Source organism: Rhinopithecus roxellana, chromosome 14, assembly GCF_007565055.1.
Source record: "Rhinopithecus roxellana isolate Shanxi Qingling chromosome 14, ASM756505v1, whole genome shotgun sequence".
Lineage (NCBI taxonomy): Eukaryota > Metazoa > Chordata > Mammalia > Primates > Cercopithecidae > Rhinopithecus > Rhinopithecus roxellana.
In genome coordinates this window covers 114,764,916-114,790,192 of record NC_044562.1, presented here as the reverse complement: position 1 = coordinate 114,790,192, position 25,277 = coordinate 114,764,916, and the positions used below count along the sequence as shown (strand labels likewise).

General features: G+C 35.0%; 1 protein-coding gene and 1 pseudogene across 3 annotated transcripts in view; one reads left to right on the top strand and one right to left on the bottom strand.

The window, feature by feature from the left end:
• Positions 1-25,277, bottom strand: part of MBD5 (methyl-CpG binding domain protein 5) — a 548,850-nt gene that overhangs the window by 112,905 nt on the left and 410,668 nt on the right. The gene's annotated exons all lie outside the window — the stretch shown is intronic.
• Positions 24,020-25,277, top strand: part of LOC104658121 — an 83,519-nt pseudogene continuing 82,261 nt past the window's right edge.

The following is a 25,277-nucleotide window of genomic DNA, read 5'->3' as shown; positions in this document are numbered from 1 at the left end:
TGAACTTGAGACCAGCCTGGCCAACATGGTGAAACCCTGTCTCTACTAAAAGTACAAAAATTAGCTGAGTGTGGTGGTGCGTGCCTGTAATCCCAGCTATTCGGGAGGCTGAGACACAAGAATCGCTTGAACCGGGGGGGTGGAGGTTGCAGTGAGCTGAGATCATGCCACTGCACTCCAGCCTGGGTGAGAGTGAGACCCTGTCTCAAAAAAAGAAGAACATTAATATAGTTACTATAATTGTATTCCATATGTTTAAAGAGATAAAGAGATATAAAAGCTATTTTTAAAAAGAGCCAAATTGAACTTCTAGAGAAACGTCTGAGATAAAAAATACACTAGATGAGATTAATAGCAGATTAGACATTGCAGAAGAAAAGATTAGTGAACTTGAAGATACTAGCAATAGACACTATCCAAAATGAAACAGAGGGAGAGATGAAACTGAAAATAAAATGTACAGAATTATCATTGGCCTGATAACTCTACTAGCTGATTCTATCTCCAGCACCCAGACTTAAGAAAAAATAAAAAAAACAACACAACTATCTGATAACTTCTGTTAACACTAATCAAAAGAAAGCCATAATAGCTATTTGTGATAATCAAAACAAAAAACACCCAAATATCCATCAAGAAGTCAATAAACTAGTTGTAGTATATCCATATAGTAGAACATAACTCAGAAAAAAGAATTATTGATTTATGTAATAGCAAGAATAAATATAAAAATAATTATCCCGAGTGAAAGATGCCAATTGACAAGAGTATATACTGCATTATTCCATTTACATATAATTCCAGAAAATGTAAACTAATCTATAGTGACAGAAAGCAGTACAGTGTTTGGGGACAGCATGGAAGATGGGGAGAAGTAGGAGGGAGGAATTAGAAGGAAATACAAGGAAACTTTTGGTGGTTGTATTTTCATTATCTTGATTGTGATGTTTTATGTGTGTTAAAACAGCAAAATGTACTCTTTAAATATGTGTTGTTTTATTGTCAATTATATCTCAAAAGGCTGTTAAAAATAAATAAAAGAAGAAACAGCTCTTCTTTACTGAAGAATTTCACTTAATAAAAGTAGAAGGAATGAAGGAAATAAAAAAAAAAACACTCTATTATAATGACCACCTTAGTAATAATTACAGCAAGCATGATCCATCACAATTAATGCTAAAAATAGTAAGGGAAAGTTTAAGAAGACAGAGGATATTTGTATAGTCTCAAAGTATCTCTTTCCACATAGTTATTAATTACAAAGGGGGAAAATAGCAACTTTACAGTGCAGAAGCCTGATGCAAACCTCTAAACCAAGCAATAAGGTTAGTCTCATCAATAATAAGATGTAATCAACATCATGTGACCCTACTATGAAGCACTGAGAAGGGCATATCACTTCCAAGTATTTGTCCTCACAATGCATAATCTTAATCTACTAAGGAGGAAATATAAGAAGAACCCAAATTGAGGGGCACTCTACAAAATGCCTGAATAGTACTGGAAGTGTCAAGGTCATGAAAGATAAGGAGAGACTGAAGAATTCTAACAGATTGGAGGAGATGATGGAGACATGAAAACTAAATGTAATATGGGATCCTGGATTGGATCCTGAAAAAGATAAAGTACATTAATGGAATAACTGGTGAAATGAGAAGAAAGCCTTTAGCTAACAATACTGTACCAATGTTAATGTCTTAGTTTTAATAATTACATTATGGTTAGGCAGGATATTAACATTAGAGGGTTTAGTTAAAGGGTATATGGGAATGTTCTGCACAATTTTTTAATGCTTCCTGAACTCTAAAATGATTTCAAAATAATTTTTTTAAAAAACAGAATAAATCATAAGCTCAGACAGATGAAGAAATAGTAGCAGATCTTTCACCTGCTTTAAATTAGGGCAAGCATTCTGACCCACACGATTTCCTGGAAGAAATGAATACAAGAAACTGGAGATGAAATGACTGGATTGATGATGGTAATCTTTGAAGCAGTATAAAGATAAAAGTCGGCCGGGCGCGGTGGCTCAAGCCTGTAATCCCAGCACTTTGGGAGGCCGAGACGGGCGGATCACAAGGTCAGGAGATCGAGACCATCCTGGCTAACATGGTGAAACCCCGTCTCTACTAAAAAAAAAAAAAAAATACAAAAAACTAGCCGGGCGAGGTGGCGGGCGCCTGTAGTCCCAGCTACTCGGGAGGCTGAGGCAGGAGAATGGCGTGAATCCGGGAGGCGGAGCTTGCAGTGAGCTGAGATCCGGCCACTGCACTCCAGCCCGGGTGACAGAGCGAGACTCCGTCTCAAAAAAAAAAAAAAAGATAAAAGTCATGCTGGAAGACTAGAGAATAAAACTGTTTCCATTTTTTTTTTTAAAGGAAAAGAACGTGGAGGCCTCAAATTATTAACCAGTCAGGCTTTAAGCCATGCTGCTGAACTCTGCAAAATTTCTTGAAGGAATTAATGAACAGATAGTTTTATACATGTTTAGAAAGGAAGGCAGTGAAAGCAAGCTTGGCTTCATCAAGAACAAGACATGTGAGACTAATCTTAATCATTTTCTGAAAGTATTACTTGGTTGGCAGATATGAAAAATGCTCTAGATATAGTTAATTTGATTTTAAGAAGGTATTTGGCAAAGCCATTCAAAATCTCCTTACGGACCAGATGGCAAAACAAGAGCTAGATGATGTCTCAAAAGTCAGATATATTTATTATTGACTAAACAACCATCCACAGATTTATGACTCAATTTCCTCTTAGAGAGTTCTCTATTGGTAGATCAAAAGGCTTTCTCTGCAGTTCTGTTCAAATAAACATTATTTTCCATTAACTAAGATGAACACAATATCAACAAGAATGAATGCAGAACAGAAGTAGAATCCAAATATCCATTAAAAGGTAAAAAATCACCTTAAATATAAGATCAAATGGAAGAGATATAATTTATAGTATATGACATAAAAAAGACATTTGACTAACTGCAAGTTTGATAGGTCTACTCATACAATATACTTAGTAATAGGGTTAATAGGATCATACTTATCAGAAAGTGATATTCAGAGCTTATGTTATAATGTAATGATTTACTGAAAGTTTTTCCATATTTCATTCATCAAGTTTCTTTAATTCCTATATAAAAAAAGAATAAATCAATCTTCATGCCAGACGGAGATTCCAAATACCTTTGAAACAAGAATCTTTCTTGAAAAATCATCCTGCCCAGATGGAATAGGAGTTAGGATCTCATTATAACCAGTTTCTGATTATGTCAGTGAATACAAGTTTCAGCCCAGGGCCTGGATGGCAATAGAGTTAGAGTTGAAGAAAATAACTGGGAGAAGACAAATACTTAACAAGCACTGGTAATAAAGAAGTAACATTCCTGCTGTGTCTTAGGTGCTAACCCTGCTTTAGCTAGAACCAGCTCCACTTTAATTTATTTTGTATATTAGGGTTCTTTCTGTGGAATACCGTATTACTGAAAAAAAAAAAAAAAGAATTTAAAAAAAGTAAAAAAGAGAAAGTTAAAAAATGGATTCTGTCAACATTCCATTAGATAAAAGCATTCTATGTTTATAAATAAAACGAAACTGAAACAATTCAATGATCTTTTAAAATATAAGAATCAGAAGACAGAAACACTGGGGCCACAAGATGCACATTCATGTATTAGCTAGAGAATAATAAAGCCAAATATAATCAAGTTGATCATATAAGCAGTTTGCTGGGGGTTGACAATTATTAATACACAGTTTATTAATCAAGCCTTTTCTATCTCACACTTAAAACAATTTCAAAGAGATGTGTTGAAAACCTCTAGGATTTTAAGAGTGAAAAGAGAGAAAAGGTATGTACTTGAACAATATTTGGCATCTGAAATCAGTAAGTCTTAGTAATTATATGACTGTGTGGGGCCTGAGGACAATGTAAGGAGTTTAGGAAAGGTGTGATAAATAAATTATAACATATGAGTTATAACTCATTTGTTATATGAGTCAGGGTCCTGGTGGAAAACAAGACAGTACACTCAAAAGTATAATTTGCAGAAAAATTTATCTACAAAGACATGGGTAAGATTTAGGGGAACTGACACAGGCAATATTGGAGACCCATTATCATATCTAAGTCAGAAAAGGGCACTTCCTGGGTGTTGACAGGAGTTGTGCCCTTCAGTAAATGGATGTAGCTAACTTGTGGCAATCTTGTAAGAATACCCCAATCTCACTCCCTTCCCACCTTCTGATCTTTTCCAAATGCCTTCCGTTGGGCCACACCCAATTGGAAGCCAGAAGGCAAGAAAGCTCTTTGATGTAGTCATAAAGGTGACTGCACAAAGAGCAAGGTGGCGAATAAGTCTAGCTTGGAAATGTGAATTTTGGAATCAGCAGCTTATCTGTGATACTCGAATCTACAGAAGTGGAGAGTACACGGAATAAAAAGAGTAGTAGGGGAGCATGGAATCTACAAAAGGGAAAAAAGAAAGAATATCCAGAAGTTATGAGCAGCACTGTGGAAGTGTAGATTTCATGGAAATCAAGGGAGTAGAAAATTTGTGGAAGAAAGGTGCCATGAATGTTAGATATTGAAAACAGGGCGGTGGAATTGTGTTTGTAGCCGCCGCTGTGCATGGTCACCATGCTGCCATTGTTCTCTAACACCAGCTCTGGCTCTAGCTCACTAAGCTCTAGCTGAAGGAGGAGGGTAAGTAAGGAGGTCTCCATTCCAGGCTCCTACACAGTTGACTGCCTTTATATCCATTGGATATGACAACTAGAAGATCACTGCTGCCCTTAGTGAGAGCAGTTCCAGGAATAAAATAGAAGATGAAGTTCAGTTTTAATGGCATAAAAAGTTAATGAGGGATGAGAATGTGAACACAGCAAACTCTATACTTTTGAGAACAATGGATGAGGGGAAAAGAAGAATGAGTTGAACAGAGCTAGAAAAAACAACATCAAAAGAGAATATTTTTTAGAGTGACAAGACAAATAACATTAAGGTGTAAGGTGAAAAAAAACTAGTGGAGTAAAAGTGAATGTATAAGAATTGGAGGGCTATTAGAGATTGCTAGAGCTTGTTCACCAGTACATCATGAGGGGGAAATGCCCTGCCCACAGCCCTTGCCCATGACAGTGTGGCTTATATGGTGTGATTCCTCATCAATATAGGTGACTGACTAACATTAGGTATACATGTTGGTTAGTGACCTGTTATCTATTATGAAAAGATGAGTTGGGGCCAGGCGCGGTGGCTCACACCTGTAATCCCTGCACTTTGGGAGGCCAAGGAGGGCGGATCACCTGGGGTCAGGAGTTTGAGACCAGCCTGGCCAACATGGTAAAACTCTGTGTCTACTAAAAATACAAAAATTTAGCCGGGTGTGGTGGTGCACGCCTGTGATTCCGGCTACTCGGGAGGCTGCAGCAGGAGAATTGCTTGACCCTGGGAGGCAGAGGTTGCAGTGAGCCAAATCATGCCACTGCACTTCAGCCTGGGCAACAGAGCAAGATTCTGTCAAAAAAAAAAAAAAAATAGTTGGACCAATGGATTCTCTTTATTAGGAGTATAAACTAAGAAATATGGAAATAATTGGTTGAATAGGGCTAGAAACTCAGATGAAAGGGTAGTGGTGTAAAAAGGATGGTGCAGCAGTAATGAGCCATGTTAAAGCTGAAGTTAGATGAAACAAAATCCATAAGTTGCTAAAGGAAACATCTGTGAAGTAGAACATGAGAACACTAGCTTTTAGAGAAAGCAGAACAGGCCAAAGATGAATAAAGAGAAGCAGAGGCTCCGTGAGAAACTATATCCCTTAAGGGGAGACAGTGAACTGCATTGGTATCTCATAGCTTTCCAGGTATGGTCCACTGGTATCCTTATACTAACTCACCTTTTCTCTTAGCATGAATGGGTTTTCTGTTCCACATCCTGAACTCCAACACTGAGACAAAGACTAAAAACAAAGCCATGGAGGAGATAGGAAAGGAAAAGTCAACGTGGAAATGGTTGGCCTCAAACAGGAATGAAAAACCTAAACTTCATTGATCTTAGGAAGAAAAGAAAAGGTATTGATGCAGGAGTTAGAAGAAAGTTCATAGCTCTAATATATTTATCAGGTAACAAAATGGGTTTAAATTAAATGAGTTAAGCACCTAACCAAAGAAGTTAGAAGAGAGGCACAGAGCAAGTGCAAAGAAACAAAGAAGGAAATAACAAATATAAAAATAGAATGACATTGAGAACAGCATTAACAAAATAATAACAAGAAAAAATAGCAAACCAAAAGCTGATTACTTGAAAATATTAATAACATAAGCACACTTTTGTTGAGACTAAAAAGAGACAAAAGACAGAATGTTCAAATAAGGTATGGAATGAACAAAAAATGAAAAAAACAAAAACAAAAACAAAGTATAGAATGAAAAAAGGGAACTAACTGGAGACACCACAGAGATTAAGAAACATAAGAATGGTTATTATGAACAACTATATACTAAAATATTTGAAAATAGAAATGAAATACATGAATTCCCAGAAAAATATAGAATATCCAAATTATTATAATATAGAGCTTGAATAAGAAATAAAGAAATTAAAGTGACAATCAAAGACCACCGTTCTCAGGAAACCCCAGAGTAAAATAACTGTAGATTCTCCCAAATTTTCAAGGTATAGTGAATTCCTATTTTAAGTTGTTCCAGAAAACACAGAAAGAGCAAAAGCTGCTCAAGTTATTATTTATGAGGCTATTATAATCTTGACTCCAATATAAGGTTAAAATAATGCCACGAAAGAAAAAAACAATATAGCCACACAGTGAATTCAGGATGTCAGAAAACAATAGGACCCCACATATTTATGGGTGCAAAAATGCATTTGCTATTTGTATATCTTAAATCAGAACATTTGTAACATAAAGCAGTAAAAAATACAAATAACACTAGATAGCAATAAGGTAACATTGTCTAAATGTCTACCCCAGTTATAAGCATGACCTTTTCTTTTCAATTCAAAATTTCAATATATCCTCAGTGGCTCTCAATAACTTCTATTACCCTCAACGTACCAACTTCCCCTCCCATGCCACTGTATTGTGTTACCGCTACTAATCCTTCAGATGAATTACAGTTGAACGTGAACACCAAGAATATCTATTCTGTCTGCAATTTATCTGAAAGGAGGCTGTGCTTTCTGTATCTTTCAAAGTTGGTAAACTAGAGGCTAAAATCCAAAACCAGGATAAAGTGAGAAGAGACCAGGGTAATGCACAAGGGTAATGGACAAGGACAAGGAGATGTTTGCTGCTGACACTCAAATTTGGTGTATCTGGTTAACTTGAGTTAGGATAATTTAGACAATTTAGAAGCACTGGTTTATAGCGTTGATGCACAGGGATCAATTTTTTTTTTGTTCTTTTTTATTTTGGGGGTGCACAATCTGTTTCTTAGTATGGTTTCAACATCAACTCCCTACCAACCTGTGAAGATTACGTCTGTGAGAGATGTCCTTGGAAAAGGAGACGTCAATCACAGACTGTGCCACTTTACTGTCTTGTTATTTTAACTAGTCTGGGTAATATACTGTTTACTTTCCTTAATTTCAGACTTTTGACTGTTGGAGGTGATTTATCTCTTCATTGTAGGTTGAAGAGGAGATTCTGAAACCTATGGAAAACAGATTGGGTGGGCATAAATTTAAAATATTACATGGAAATACTTTGCAACAGGATTGCCAAACTTCTCAGTTCTCTAAAACATGCTGGTAGTTTCTTGTTTTCCTCTATTCAGATACTCACACAGGAGTGAGAACTGAATAATTTTAGAAGGCCTTCATCTTTAACTCCCTTGGCTTCTCTATAACAAAAACAATATCAAAAGTCCTATGGCCTATAATATTTCCAGGACTCACTAAATCCTGGAAATACAGAAAAGAAATATACTGTAACCCCTAGCAGAGGATTACAGGCTATATTTAAGAGGTTGAAGGGCAGTGAGTTTTTAAAAATGTTTCCAATTTGCAATGACATTAAATAAATGAAAATAAATCTTTCACTGTAACCATTATTCTCTAAGTTAACAATGGACTAAATATTTATTTAAATAAATAAAGAGAAAATAATTCCTAAGCTCACTGTATTAAGAAAGAATGAGTCCGATTTTACGAATGCTCTCTATACTCCAGGCCTGATGAAGGTGAACACAGACCAGTAAGTAAAGGATGAAGAGAAGTTCCTCAGGTAAACCGGAGTAGGGAAGGCCTTTTAGCACAAAGCTAGAGCTGAGGCTGGCTCTCCTTGGTTTAAGTTACTGTTTGATTTAAACAAAGGCATAAAATAACTGTCAGACAGATAAAATATTCTCAAGAAGTAATTTGGAAAAATAAACACACCAAAAAAGGGAACAAAGCTTGTACAGTACTCAGGCTATGGTGTACATAAGTGGCTCTCAAACTGTAGCATGATTAAGAATTACCAGCATTGTGTGTGAATATTCAGAACTCCAGGCCAAACTGAAGATACCAGATTGAGAAGACTAGGGTAGCATTTTGGCATATGTATTTTTAACGAGCAACTCCAGGTAATTTTTATAGAAGTGAAAGTCTAGACACAACAAATTGAAAAACACTGATCTATAATATCAGAAAGAAATAAGAGTATCTGGCAGTTCCCCAGTTTATTTTTGCTAATAAAAGCCAATCAAAACCCATAACAAAGATTTGAAATTTGGATTCATACTATGTTGCTGTTTACATTGTTTATTATAGAAAACTATAGCAATAATGAAATGTGATAATCATGTCTTCCAAAAACCATAGTCTAATATGAACTTTGTCTACATTATTAGAAAAACAGATGTTTGTAATAAATAGTATCAATGTTATATGCAGGAAAAAACCCAATGAACTAATTTCTACTTTGTGAGAAAAAAGAAAAACAAAAACGTACATAACGTGCTATATTAGGCTTGGAGGCAAGCTACAACAAAAACTTATGAAGTTTTCCAATAATGCAATACAAGAAGAAAGAACAGGAAAAAATTGTGAACACATATAAGGGTCAAGGGAAATATCCTTTTGTAGAAATACATGTGGTATATCTTTATTCCTTGATGAACAGATGCAAAACCTAAGACAATATTAACTTATCTGTTTTCAGAATGATGATTTGTAAATATTTGCTTTTATCTGATAACTTCATCAATATATCTATTAGCTTTCTGTATCTTTGACGAGATACAGAATAACTGAAAAAATGTGCCTATTGTAAAAACATCTGGAAGCTTCCATTAATTTTTATTTATATACTTTCTAAACTCAGGAAGATGAACATATTAGACAGGAATGTTGTCTGCTGATAAGAAATCCATTCCTTGTTTTAGGTGACCCCAAAGTAGATTACTTGTGAAATATATAACGTCAAAAGAAAAACATTATAAAGTCAAACATTACATTCAGGCAGGAAAAAGATTTAAATAATATAAATTACATCAAATCATCCTGGTACTTGCTAAAATCCCTAGTATGCAGTGCAGAGAAATAGTAAGTCATTGAGTCATTTAGTCTGAGTGAAGCAATAATATGTCAAAATTATAGCTGCAAATTAAACCTGTAAATTTTTCTGTTCGTGCTAAAATATATACGAATGTGATAAAATTATTTTTAGCTATGGATTTTCCCTAGTAAATACTGTTCTTTAACGCTGTATTCTAAAACATCTAAAAATAATCAGCATTTTTGTAAGCCCTTAACGGAAGAAACAAATAACCCTGAAACATGACTTGATTAAATAAAATATTCAGAAACCTCAGGATATTTTCTTCTCTTGTCTCATTGATTACTAGGTTTATTAAAGATTACATGGAATCTTGGGAGTTTGAATTTATTGGCTTGAAATGTAGACCTTGAACTTTGCAGAGTGATTTGTGAATGTGCCTGTTAAAGGCAGTAATCATTCCTATCCTATGTAGACCTTTTAAATTGAATTCCTTAGAGAAATAGGAAAAGAAATTCCAAAAGGGATTAATATTATTAAGAACTTCTCAACGCCAAAAATGATATGCATAGGATGTATATTTTATTTTAAAATTTTAATTAACAATTATTACTATAGGCCAGGCACAGTGGTTTGCGCCTGATTTCCCAGCACTTTGGGAGGCCGAGGTGGGAGGTTCACTTGAGCCCAGGAGTTCGAGACCAGGGCAACATGGTGAAACCCCGTCTCTATAAAAAATACCAAAAATTAGCTGGGTGTGGTGCATGCCTGTAATCCCAGCTATTTGGGAGGATGAGGTGGGAGGATTATTTGAGCCCAGGAGGTCGAGGTTACAGTGAGCTGAGATCATGCCATTGTACTTCAGCCTAGGCGACAGAGTGAGACTCCGTCTCAAAAAGTATATATAGAGAAGAATCAAATAGACGCAATAAAAAATGATAAAGGGGATATCACCACCGACCCCACAGAAATACAAACTACCATCAGAGAATACTATAAACACGTCTATGCAAATCCACTAGAAAATCTAGAAGAAATGGATAATTTCCTGGACACTTACACTCTCCCAAGACTAAACCAGGAAGAAGCTGAATCCCTGAACAGACCAATAGCAGGCTCTGAAATTGAGGCAATAATTAATAGCCTACCAACCAAAAAAAGTCCAGGACCAGATGGATTCACAGCTGAATTCTACCAGAGGTACAAGGAGGAGCTGGTACCATTCCTTCTGAAACTATTCCAATCAATAGAAAAAGAGGGAATCCTCCCTAACTCATTTTATGAAGCCAACATCATCCTGATACCAAAGCCTGGCAGAGACACAACAAAAAAAGAGAATTTTAGACCAACATCCCTGATGAACATCGATGCAAAAATCCTCAATAAAATACTGGCAAACCGGATCCAGCAGCACATCAAAAAGCTTATCCACCATGATCAAGTGGGCTTCATCCCTGGGATGCAAGGCTGGTTCAACATTCGCAAATCAATAAACGTAATCCAGCATATAAACAGAACCAAAGACAAGAACCACATGATTATCTCAATAGATGCAGAAAAGGCTTTTGACAAAATTCAACAGCCCTTCATGCTAAAAACGCTCAATAAATTCGGTATTGATGGAACATACCTCAAAATAATAAGAGCTATTTATGACAAACCCACAGCCAATATCATACTGAATGGGCAAAAACTGGAAAAATTCCCTTTGAAAACTGGCACAAGACAGGGATGCCCTCTCTCACCACTCCTATTCAACATAGTGTTGGAAGTTCTGGCTAGGGCAATCAGGCAAGAGAAAGAAATCAAGGGTATCCAGTTAGGAAAAGAAGAAGTGAAATTGTCCCTGTCTGCAGATGACATGATTGTATATTTAGAAAACCCCATCGTCTCAGCCCAAAATCTCCTTAAGCTGATAAGCAACTTCAGCAAAGTCTCAGGATACAAAATTAATGTGCAAAAATCACAAGCATTCTTATACACCAGTAACAGACAAACAGAGAGCCAAATCAGGAATGAACTTCCATTCACAATTGCTTCAAAGAGAATAAAATACCTAGGAATCCAACTTACAAGGGATGTAAAGGACCTCTTCAAGGAGAACTACAAACCACTGCTCAGTGAAATCAAAGAGGACACAAACAAATGGAAGAACATACCATGCTCATGGATAGGAAGAATCAATATCATGAAAATGGCCATACTGCCCAGGTTATTTATAGATTCAATGCCATCCCCATCAAGCTACCAATGAGTTTCTTCACAGAATTGGAAAAAACTGCTTTAAAGTTCATATGGAACCAAAAAAGAGCCCGCATTGCCAAGACAATCCTATGTCATAAGAACAAAGCTGGAGGCATCACGCTACCTGACTTCAAACTATACTACAAGGCTACAGTAACCAAAACAGCATGGTACTGGTACCAAAACAGAGATATAGACCAGTGGAACAGAACAGAGTCCTCAGAAATAATACCACACATCTACAGCCATCTGATCTTTGACAAACCTGAGAGAAACAAGAAATGGGGAAAGGATTCCCTATTTAATAAATGGTGCTGGGAAAATTGGCTAGCCATAAGTAGAAAGCTGAAACTGGATCCTTTCCTTATTCCTTATACGAAAATTAATTCAAGATGGATTAGAGACTTAAATGTTAGACCTAATACCATAAAAACCCTACAAGAAAACCTAGGTAGTACCATTCAGGACATAGGCATGGGCAAGGACTTCATGTCTAAAACACCAAAAGCAACGGCAGCAAAAGCCAAAATTGACAAATGGATCTAATTAAACTAAAGAGCTTCTGCACAGCAAAAGAAACTACCATCAGAGTGAACAGGCAACCTACAGAATGGGAGACAATTTTTGCAATCTACTCATCTGACAAAGGGCTAATATCCAGAATCTACAAAGAACTCAAACAAATTTACAAGAAAAAAACAACCCCATCAACAAGTGGGCAAAGGATATGAACAGACATTTCTCAAAAGAAGACATTCATACAGCCAACAGACACATGAAAAAATGCTCATCATCACTGGCCATCAGAGAGATGCCAATCAAAACCACAATGAGATACCATCTCACACCAGTTAGAATGGCAATCATTAAAAAGTCAGGAAACAACAGGTGCTGGAGAGGATGTGGAGAAATAGGAACACTTTTACACTGTTGGTGGGATTGTAAACTAGTTCAACCATTATGGAAAACAGTATGGCGATTCCTCAAGGATCTAGAACTAGATGTACCATATGACCCAGCCATCCCACTACTGGGTATATATCCAAAGGATTATAAATCATGCTGCTATAAAGACACATGCACACGTATGTTTATTGTGGCACTATTCACAATAGCAAAGACTTGGAATCAACCCAAATGTCCATCTGTGACAGACTGGATTAAGAAAATGTGGCACATATACACCATGGAATATTATGCAGCCATAAAAAAAGGATGAGTTTGCGTCCTTTGTAGGGTCATGGATGCAGCTGGAAACCATCATTCTTAGCAAACTATCACAAGAACAGAAAACCAAACACCGCATGTTCTCACTCATAGGTGGGAACTGAACAATGAGATCACTTGGACTCGGGAAGGGGAACATCACACACTGGGGCCTATCATGGGGAGGGGGGAGTGGGGAGGGATTGCATTGGGAGTTATACCTGATGTAAATGACGAATTGATGGGTGCTGACGAGTTGATGGGTGCAGCACACCAACATGGCACAAGTATACATATGTAACAAACCTGCACGTTATGCACATGTACCCTAGAACTTAAAGTATAATAAAAAAAGTATATATATACATATATAATTATTATTATAGACTGAAAATTCAAATGTTGATGCCCTAACCCCTAAAGTGACTGCATATGGAAATATGGCCTTTAAGGAGGTAATTAAGATTAAATAGGTCATAATGTAATCATCAAAACAGCACGGTACTGGTACAAAAATAGACACACAGATCAATGGAACAGAACAGAGAAACCAAGAGTAAAGCCACACACCTACAACCAACTGATATTAGACAAAGACAACAAAAATATGCAATAGGGAAAGGACTCCCTATTCAATAAATTGTGCTGAGAAAACTGGCTAGCCATATGCTGAAGACTGAAACTGGACTCCTACCTCTCACTATATTAAAAAATTAACTCAAGATGCATTAAAGACTTAAATGTAAGACCTGAAACTAGAAATTCTAGAAGAAAACCTAGGGAAAACTTTTCTAGACACTGGCTTAGACAAAGAATTTTTTACTAAGACCAAAGGCAAATGCAAAAAAACAAAAACAAAAACAAAAACAGACAAATAAGACTTAAAGAGCTCTGCATAGTAAAAGAAAAAATCAACAAAGACACAACCTACAGAATGGGAGAAAATATTTGCAAACTATGCATCCCACAGAGGTCTAATATCCAGAATCTATAAGGAAATTCACAAATCAAAAAGAAAAAAGTGAATAACTCCATTAAAAAGTGGCCCAAGGAAATGAACAGACACTTCTCAAAAGAAGACATACAAATGGCCAAGAAACATGTGAAAAAATACTCAATATCACTAATCATCAGGGAGATACAAATCAAAACCACAATGAGATCCCATCTCACAGCAGTCAGAATGGCTATTATTAAAAAGTCAACAAATAACAGACGTTGGTAAGGATGTGGAAGAAAGGGAATGCTTACTGTTGGTGGGAATGCAAATTAGTTCAATCCCTATAGAAAATGATGTGGAGATTTCTCAAAGAACTAAAAATGGAACTACCATTCTATCCAGCAATCTCACTACTGGGTGTGTATCCAAAGGAAAATAAATCATTTCCTCAAAAAACACCTGCACTCTTATGTTCATTGCAATACTATTCACAACAGCAAAAATCACGGAATCAAGCTAAGTGCCCATCAATGGTGGGTTGGGTTGGAGATATACATACATGCATATATGTATATATACGTGTATACATATATATATATATATTCCTATTTATATCACATTACACACACACACACCTCCCCACAGAATACTATGGAGCCATAAAAAGAATGAAATTATGTCTCTGCAGCAACATGGATGGAGCAGGAGGCCATTATCCTACGTAAAATAAATCAGAAACAGAAAATTCAATATTGCATGTTCACACTTAAAAGTGGGAGCTAAACAATGGGACATAAAGATGGAAATAATAGACATTAGGGACTCCAAAAGAGGGATAAGGAGTGGGAGGTAAGGGTTGAAAAACTACCTATTGGGTACTATGTTCACTATTTGGGTAATGGATTCACCAGAAGGCCAAACCCCAGCATTACATAATATACTTAATGGAACAAACCTGTACATGTATCCCCGGAAATCATAATAATTTTGAAAGATGAGGTCATAATGGCATGGCTCCAATCCAGTAGGATTGGTGTCCTTATAAAAAAGGGAAGCAACAACATAGATGTGCATGCACAGAGAAAAGGTCATGTGAGAAGACAGCAAGAAGATAGCTGTCTATAAGCCAAGGAGAGAGGCCTCAGTAGAAACTAAACCTGCCAGCACGTTGATACTGGACTTCCAACCTCCAGATCTGTGAGAATATAAAATATTTGTTGTTTAAGCAACCCAGTCTGTGGTATTTTCTTAGGCAGCCCTAGAAAATAAATATAATTATATGATGTATAAAATATATATACACATATATGGGAGCTATGAAGCATAATAACACATGCTTACAAATCCATACTAACTCTAAATCAAACTCCCTGCCCCAGAAGTAATTATTATCCTAATTATTTTTCCAGGAAAACATTGAATTCTCTTAAATAAAATTGTTCAAAAGTAACATTTTTAATAGTTTACATCCACAATGATTTCATATATAAGTCACTGAAGCCTTCTCTAAATTATCTGTATGTAGGAATCAACAATTCTCCCTTAACTAATTTACAAAATCCAACTTTGAACATATTTTTCAATTGCATTCTTCTAAATTTTATATTCATCATTCCTTTGCTGTGGAAAAAAACTTTTACCACATATTTAGGTAGTACAAAACAATGTTTTGTTCCTTTGGTCAAGCTGTCTTCCTCTCCACCAGTAACGCACTTTCTTAAATCCTACAGCTTTACAACAAATCTCATTTTCTGACAGAGCAAATTCCATCCTATTTTCCTCATCTCTTATCTATTCCATGCTCTTTGCTTTTTCATATAAAGTTTAGATTCCTCGAAAACCCTGTTAGGATTTTTCACTGGAATCAAATTAACTTATGAATCAATTTGGAGAGAAGTGACATCTTGATTATATTGGATCTAATATATTAGTATAAGCTCCATTTAGATGTTTAATGTTGCTCAATAAAGTTTATGGTTTTTCCATAGAGATCACACACATTTTTGTTATTTTCATTTCTGTGTACTTTATATCTTTGTTACTATAGTAAATATTATCTTTTCTAACTTTTTTGTATTAGAAATGCAACTTATTTTTGTAAACTGATTTTACAGTCAAATAAATAGCAGCTAAATTCTCCTACTATTTTTAATAATTTTCCTATTTCTAATTATTTATTAAATCTAATAATTTAATTTTCATTTGTCATGTCCTTCAGACAAATGAAGGCAGTTTTATTTCTTTCTTTTTAATGCTTATACTTTGTATTTACTTTCTGTTCTTGCTGTGAGAACTCTGACCTCCACTAAAATGTTCAATCGTATTGCTCTGATTTTAAAGTAAATGCTTCTAGTATTTCATTGGGAAGAAAGATACTTGCTGTATGTTCTTCACAGATAATCTTCATTATGTTAAGGACTTCCTTTCTATTTTGCAAAGAGGTTTTTTTCTTTCATTCTTCCCATGAATGAGTCAGTTGAATTAAAAAAATCTATTGAGATGATCATTTTTTTCTCTATTAATCTGTTAATACGCTAAATAATTTTCCTCTCTAATGTCAAACCATACTTGTATTCTTTGGATGCCTTCCTTGGTCATGATGTATTTTCTTTTTTATATATACATGTTTTGTTTAGGATTTTGTATTAAAGTTCATGAGTGAGAATGCCTTGTGCTTTTACTTTCTCTTGCTGTCTTTGGCTGGTTTGGCTATTAAGGGTTTGATATAGATGTACATTGCTGAGTTTAGAGATATTCCATCTTTTTCTATTCTCTGGAGGAATGTGTAAGTTTGAAATGACCTTCATTTGAAAGGCCAGGGGTCAGTTATAGCCATGTAGGCCTAGAGCTTTTTATTTTTTTAATGAGAAGTTTTTAATTAAATATTTGATTCTTTAATATTTACAGGACCATTTTAGCTTTCAATATTTTCTTGAGTCACTTTTGGTAAGGTATAATTCTTAGGCGTGGGTACAGTTCATCTTAGATTTCACAGTTTATTGGCATATAAAAACATATACCATATGTTTATTGGCATAAAATATCTTCTTATATTTTAAATGTCTACTCACAGAGATGTGTGCTTCCCTTTTTTACGCACATCACTTATCTCTGTTTTTTTCTTCTTAAATTTTAACTAATTAAACTTCCACAGGTTTGTCAATTTTATGGGTTTTTTAAAATAAGTAATTTCAGGTTTTGTGGATCCCACTGGCTGAATGTATGTTTTCATTTCATTAGTTTCTGTTCTTTACTATCTCATTCTTACTGTTTTTTAAAGCTGTTGTTCATTTTCTAACTCAATAAATTGAAAACCTAGGTCACTAATTTGTAGTCTTTTTTTTTTTTTTCTAATGTAAGTGGTTGAGACTGCGTATCTATAAATTTTACATGTTTAGTTTTTGCCCCGTGAAAAGTACTTCTTCTTTGGTTAAAGAGTTATTCAAAGATTTAAAACGTTTCTAAATGTGTAATAAATTTTAAATTTATTTTTTTGGTATGGACTTTTATTTGTCAGAGAATGTGGTCTATGAGACAATTCTTTGAAATTTGCTGAGACTTTGTGGTAAAACTGGCAGTTTTTGTAAATGATTAATCACTTGAGAAGAATGTATATTCTCTAATTGTTGGGCACACAGTTCAATACAGACAAATGTATATTAAGATTTATTATAATACTGAATTTGCCATTTTCTTCCTTTAATTTAATTGAATTTTATATATTCAGAGGTTATGATATTAAGTGGATAAAGAGGCTTACAAACATATTTTTCTAGTGAGTAGTGCCTTTCATTATTATGCAGTCACCTTCCTTATCTCTAGTCATATTTGTTGCATTAAAATTGATGCCCAATTTTGTTTTGGTTGGTGTTTGCCTGGCATAACTTTTTGCTATCGATTCATTTTCAATCTTTTCACATTTTTATGTTGCAGAGTACATTAGCAATTGCTAATGTTCTTAGACTTGTTTTCAGTATTTTACTTTTTGCTTTCTGTTTGTGCCACTTCTTCTATGCTTAAAATCTCACTTATTGTCTTAAAAATAGACTTTTAAAATTTATATTTATTTGTTTGAAACTGTATTTATTTCATTTCCTCCCTCTATTGGATTGCAATCCTTTATGCGATTATAATCTCTTAGTGGGTAACCTTGGACATTTTACTAGGTATACTGATGGTTCCTGCTATACCCCCTCCCCTGGCTTTCATGCCATTTTGTCTAACATTTTATTTTTGTCCTTTTAATCAATCTCTGAAACTAGATAAGATAATAATACCTATTAGTAGTATTAATAGCAGCAGTAATGGTGTTTTATAAAGATTTTATTGGATTTACTCACATTTGCCAATTTTTTCACTCAATGTTCCTTCTGACATCTCAGATTCTCCTTTTGAAATTATTTTTCCCTTTTTATATATACATTTTATATATGCTTTTATATATAAATGTATATACAAAAATTCAGTTACTGAATTTTTTCTAACCATTATCTTTCAGAGGTTTCTTTTTTTTTTTTTTTTTTTTTTGAGACGGAGTCTCGCTCTATCGCCCAGGCTGGAGTGCAGTGGCCGGATCTCAGCTCACTGCAAGCTCCGCCTCCCGGGTTTACGCCATTCTCCTGCCTCAGCCTCCCGAGTAGCTGGGACTACAGGCTCCCGCCACCTCGCCCGGCTAGTTTTTTTTTTGTATTTTTAGTAGAGACGGGGTTTCACCGTGTTAGCCAGGATGGTCTCGATCTCCTGACCTCGTGATCCGCCTGTCTCGGCCTCCCAAAGTGCTGGGATTACAGGCTTGAGCCACCGCGCCCGGCCCAGAGGTTTCTTAAGTTTATGCCTTTTGATAGTACCCTCTCTGTTTTTGATTATCTTTTTTTCATCTTTGGCTTGAAGGAAAGTTTTGGTAGGCATTCATTCTTAGGTTGACAAGTATTTTCTCTCAGCACTTTGAAAATATTATTCCATTGATTTCTAGCTTCCATTATTGCTGTTGAGAAGTCTGTGGTAAATTTCATTGTTTCTTTTCAGGTTATCTGTGTTTTTTCCCCCTTAAGATGCTTTAGCATCTTTTTTGTATTTGATGACCTGAAGCTTTGCCATATTATCTCAAGGTATGGATTTCTTTTTATTTCTTGTTTGTTATACATTGTTTTCACTATCTGTAGACCCCTGTTCTTTATTGTTTTTGGAAAATCATTAGCCATGAGCTCTTTAAATATTATCTTTCTTTCATTCGCTCTATCTTGTCTTTGTGAGTCTTTTACTAGTCTCAGACTTTCACATTTTAGTCTACAAATCTCTCCCTTTCACATACTTCATGTATTTTTCTTTCTATGCTATGTTCTGTGTCATTTAAAAAAACTCTCTCAATCCACTAATTGTCTCTTCACCTGTATCTAAATATAAAAATAGGAAGATTCAAGCCACAAGACATTTGTTACTTTCCAAACTGGTCAATGGAAAGCAATAACTATACGTTTGTAATTACCTAATCGCATATTTGTAAATATGCATTTTTCTACATATACTATTAAAATATATTGAAACTATACCAAATTCTAAGTGAATTTTAATTAGAATATGGGTGCTACACAAACACATTAAGACAAAGCTAGCCAAATGAATATTTTTAAAAAATTGATTACAATTAATGATTTATTTTAAGATATAAGAAGATAAACATTTTGTATCTTTTTTAATAGTAGAAAAACTGAGTATTTCTCGTGAGAAAAAAGTTCTCTCAAACACAACTGATGAGCTATTTATGACATAGTATAAAACTAAAACTACTCTGACAAAAAACTGATTTATTCTACTTAAAAGTGAGAGGAAAAAATTTAATCCTGTTCTCATAGTTGCAGAGCTATAACTTATTAGGCAGTAAAAGAAATGCTTAAAATAAGGAAATGAAATATTACTTTTCAGTTTTGAAAAGGCAGGCTCCTAAACTCTTAAAACAGGTTAGAAATTTTGGAGGTTAATGTGAAAAAGCAGCAATATGACTCAGCCCAACTTTGAAATTTATCGGGAAACCAAATGTCACTAAACTGATTTTTTTTAGTATTTTATCTTTGCTTAGAATAGTTAAGGATTAACATATAAAACCATTTTACTCACAGACAGTATTATTTTTAAGGAGTGAAAATATGTATAAATTAATGAATACTGTAGAATGCATTAAAAGAAAAAGGCAATTCATACAGCTTATCTACAGTTTCCTGCATATACTCTGAATTACAAAAGGAAATACAGGAAGGTTACTGGTTTATAGCCTCAGTCCCATATATTAGCTACATAATAGCTAATTTCTATAAAGAGGGAAAACTTTTTCATGTAAAATTAATGCAATGAAAAAATGGATACTTTTATTTCATTTGCTCCCATGATAACCTTAAGAAATATGTACTCACCCAACTAACCAAATTTCTTAAGTACAAAGTTCAAATTCAAAGTATGAACTAACTATCCTTCTCTTCTTTACCTTTTTGTAGGTTTCTATTGTCAAGGATACCCTAGAAGAAGGAAGGGGATGGAGAATACTTAGACTGTCTGTCCATAAGGGGCAGAGGACAAACAAAAAGTATTGGAGGAAGCAGAGTGAGTTATTGAAGGCCTCCACAGTAGAGACAATTTTCAGCCTCCTCTTTAGATTTATATAATTTCTTATGTTTTGATGAAAATAATTTAGAGGAAGCAGTGAGAGAGACATAATCACAACATCAGTGGTCAAACTGTAAGAAATGCAGAGAAAGTGTAATAGTTATACAAGGTGTCTATTTGTTTGCTTAGTTGCCCATGAAGCAGACATAGCGGTCCCTTAGTGGTTCTCAACCAGCAATAATTTACTACCTGTGATGGTTAATACTGAGTATCAACTTGATTGGATTGAAGGATGCAAAGTATTCATTCTGGGTGTGTCTATGAGGGTGTTGCCAAAGGAGATTAACATTTGAGTCAGTGGGCTGGGAAAGGCAGACCCACCCTTAATCTGGGTAGACACCACCTAATCAGCTGTCAGCATGGCCAGGATATAAAGCAGGCAGAAAAATGTGGAAAGGTTAGACTGACTTAGCCTCCTCCCAGCCTACATCCTTTTCCCGTGCTGGATGATTCCTGGCTTTGAACATCCGACTCCAGGTTCTTCAGCTTTGGGACTCGGACTGGCTTCCTTGCTCCTCAGCTTGCAGATGGCCTATTGTGGGACCTTGTGATCGTGTGAGTTAATCTACTTAATAAACTCCCCTTTATATATATAGGGACAGAACTAATAGGATATATATATATCCTATATATATGTGTATATATATCCTATATATATCCCATATATGTATATGTATCTCATATATACATCCTATATATATCCTCTCTCTATATATATATCCTTTAAATTCTACATTACACTTAGAAAGCATTCAGTAAGTACTTGCTAACTATATATATATATATACTCATATCTATCTATATATATATCCTATTAGTTCTGTCCCTCTAGAGAACCCTGACCAATACAGTACCCTAATCTAGTATCTGTCAAGGTATGAAGACAATTTTTTTCTTCATAAATTTACTACCTGTGATGGTTAATACTGAGTATCAACTTGATTGGATTGAAGGATGCAAAGTATTCATTCTGGGTGTGTCTATGAGGGTGTTGCCAAAGGACATTTTATTGAAATATAGTATGAATATTTAAAAAGTATATAAATCATACCTGTAGAGCTTAACAAAATTTTACAAAGTGAACACACCCATGTAATCAGCATCAGGTCAAATAGGATCGAGAACCAGAACCTTGGAAATTTCCTTTAGGACCCCTCAAGGGAAGACAATCTTGTTGATCATTCTGAGTATGTGTATGTATGCTATTGGAATCTAGTAGGCAGAGGTCAGGGATGCTGCTAAACATCCTACAATGCACAAGAAAGCCCCAATAAGAAAGACTTATTCATTTACAAATGTCAATAGTGCTAAGGATAAAAAATTCTGTACTACAACCCCAGATGTGCTTCTCTCTTTCACTCAAGCACGGATGATGATAGTTAGAGCAGCTAACATTTGGTGGGAGTGATTTACTGAGAAAATAATTTGGATGATTACTGAAAGCAAAAATAGGGGTAAATTTCCCAAAGAAATATCTGACCCCTAAAAATTTCAAATAATGCAATGAAGATTTAAGATGAAAATTAATCTAGTTCATTGGTATTGGTGGACATTTATCACCTGTGACAGCCCTCAAATTTTGAACGCTTTCCTTATATTTTGGTAATTTTCTATGAAATGGCTCCAATCTTAAGGCAGAAATCAGAAAACTAGCATTTCCAGACTTCTAACAGCAAGGCAAGTATCCCATATCCCAGCAATGAAATCTACAGAATATGATTTGAAATTGGAAGCAAAGGAACTGGGGATGCAAATCTTCCTGAGGGAATTGATTTGTTGGAAGAGTCATCAGGTTCCTTGCGGATGAGAGTGGCGTTCAGATTTGTGCATTGTGCCGGGCGCGGTGGCTCACGCCTGTAATCCCAGCTCTCAGGGAGGCAGAGGCGGGAGGATAGCTTGAGCCCAGGAGTTCGAGACCTGCCTGGGTAATACAGCGAGACCCCGTTCTCCACAAAAAGGAAAAAAAAAAAAAAAAAAAAAAAAAGACAGATTTGTGCATTGTAAGTGCTGGGTGCAGTGGCTCAAGCTCCTGGAATGTGCTTGCGCAACATTACTGATTAGACAACTCCAATGCCAGCTCTCTTGTCTTGCTGATATCTGTTAGCAACATTGTCAATACCTTTAACATGTTCCTTTTGCTGTTATACTGGTCAGTGAGGATTATATGGTTTGCAATAAAGAATACTGACTGGTGGAAAAGTGTAAAATGTAAAAAATATTTCTTTCCTAGATTCTTTTGTAAAAAGTTACTGAAGAGTCAGCAGTTAGAAGGCCTATGATATGCTATCAAACCATAGTGTTTTGAATCTGGTGCTTACTGTATTTTCATCGATGACTTGTATTATACTTTGGAGAAGATGCTAAAATATGAGAAGTCTGAGACTGTAGCATTCAGGATAGATATTTAACATAATGTTATACATACCAGGTATTAAACAATGTTAGCTAAGAACTTAAATGAATTCGAAATAATATCACTAAGTTGGATAAGTGATCAAGTATTTTAAAAGTATTGTTTTCTAATATTAAGAAAAAAGCACACATAGGAGTAAAAATAATTTAAAATATAAGTATAGTCATATGCATGTGTGGTAGAAAGGAAGCTAGACATGACAATTCAAGAGGATAGTATAATCTGTACTATGATTATTTTGTATCTATTGTACCAATTTGCACATCTGCCTGAGAGACCATCTTCTGCAACATCCCAGAGTCCTGAGACGAGGTACTTTGTCTTTTGCACCTTAACCTTAGGGTGAGGGAGCATATGGGTCACCTTCAGGCCCACCTACTGTGGAGAAAAACTTAAAACGGACGGTGAACAGGTGCTAGGCCTTAATTTTCTTTAATATCACTTTAAATTCTACATTACACTTAGAAAGCATTCAATAAGTACTTGCTAACTAACTATAATTTATGGAAGTTATAAAAAACAACAACTGGACATCTTAGTAAGACTTGTAACAAGAAAAATAGAACCAGGTCGCATATTGTTTAATCTTGCTCAAGGGTCTTTTGCATTGTAAGAGACAATATGGTAATTGAGGACTGTTAAATATCTACATATACATTCAGAATTGTTAGACCCTCTGACTTTGTAGTAAGAAAATACATAGGCATATGCATGTTCGTGTGTGTGTGTGTCTGTGTGTGTGTGTGTATGCATAAACATATTTAGTTTGGAATAAGTAAATGGGCCTTGTGTGCAACGTACAAAGCTAAGCAACGTTCTGGGTTTGGCAAATTGGCATCTAGTAAGTCACTACAACTCAATCAAACATTTTGGTATATAGGCTGAGTACCTCTTATCCAAAATGCTTGGGACCAGAAGAATTATGGAATATTTGCATTATACTTATCAGTTCAGCATCCCTAATCTGAAAATCTGAAATCCAAAATGCTCCAATGAGCATTTCCTTTGAGCCTTATGTTGGTGCTAAGTTTCTGATTTTGGGGCATTTTGGATTTTTGGGTTACGGATGCCCAGCCTGTATTATGTTACTACTGATATCAGGTAAGCCTGTATTCATCACTAAAAGAAACACACTAAATAAGGACAGAGGACAGAGGAAAGCCACAAAGTAAATTAAAGTATTATCAATAATTCTAATCAACAAACATTTTTAAAAGTATTGTAGTCACCTGATCACTGAGAGTAGCTTATTCGGTTTGTGTTTTCATTAACAATCGTCTAATAAATGTTACTCATCTCAAGAGTCTCTAAAAAAGGTAATTTGCTTATAGAGAGGTGTTTTTTAAATTTAGATTAAATTCATCAATATTTATGCCACATATGTACTATTAATTTGAAATTTTGAAAATCTTAAAGGCTCTAAAATAGCATGCTCTAGAAAGCCTTATGGTTTATCTACCATTGGATGGATAATGCATATGATGTATGATAAGTGAAAGCTAAAATGGCATTTGTAAAACTTGTCCTTCCAATAACATATATAGAAGAACATATTTGTATTTTTCCCTATAATTAATCCAAATCAGCAAGGTTCATTACTGTGTTAGGTCATTATCTGGTTATTCAATATGCACTTCTCACTGTAATGCAATGCTACCAATGAACAAGAGTATTATATCCAGAATTGATGGAAATCTACCAAAATCATGAGTGGAAATAAAATTTAAATAAATAAAATCTTATCAAAGATAACCTTTCCCTCTGTTCTCTGAAAGCTTTGAGTATTGAAACCTATTCAAAAACAGGCCTTCTTGCTTTCCTGTGGTAAAACAGAACTGACTTTCCATTTTTCATTAAAATCTATTTATTCACCAAAGTTAAAATTCAATTTTGTAGCCATATCAAAACATAATTCTTTAAAAAAAGGTAAAGACTATCTACAGCTAAATTATGTGTTTATTATAGCATGTAACCAAAAGAAAAGATGTAGGTCTTTAATATACTACAGAGAGCTAATTAGAATAATTGCTCAAAGGCTAAATTACTATTCCTCAGTTGCCTTGCTAGCAGAGTTGGTGGAAAATCAGAGGAAAAATTATAGAGAATAACAATGATTGCCCAACATTCCAGGTTCAAGTAGAAGCTACTTTCCACTAAGTCTTTTTTTCATGATATTTAGCTATCAAACACTTCGAGTTTCTTGAGCCCACTATACTCTCTTCCATTTACTTCGCTTACACTCACATTCTCTTTGCTAACCTTTCTCAAGCTCTTGCCTTTCATCTTAATTCTATATTCACACTTTTTCTTATATTTGGCAATCT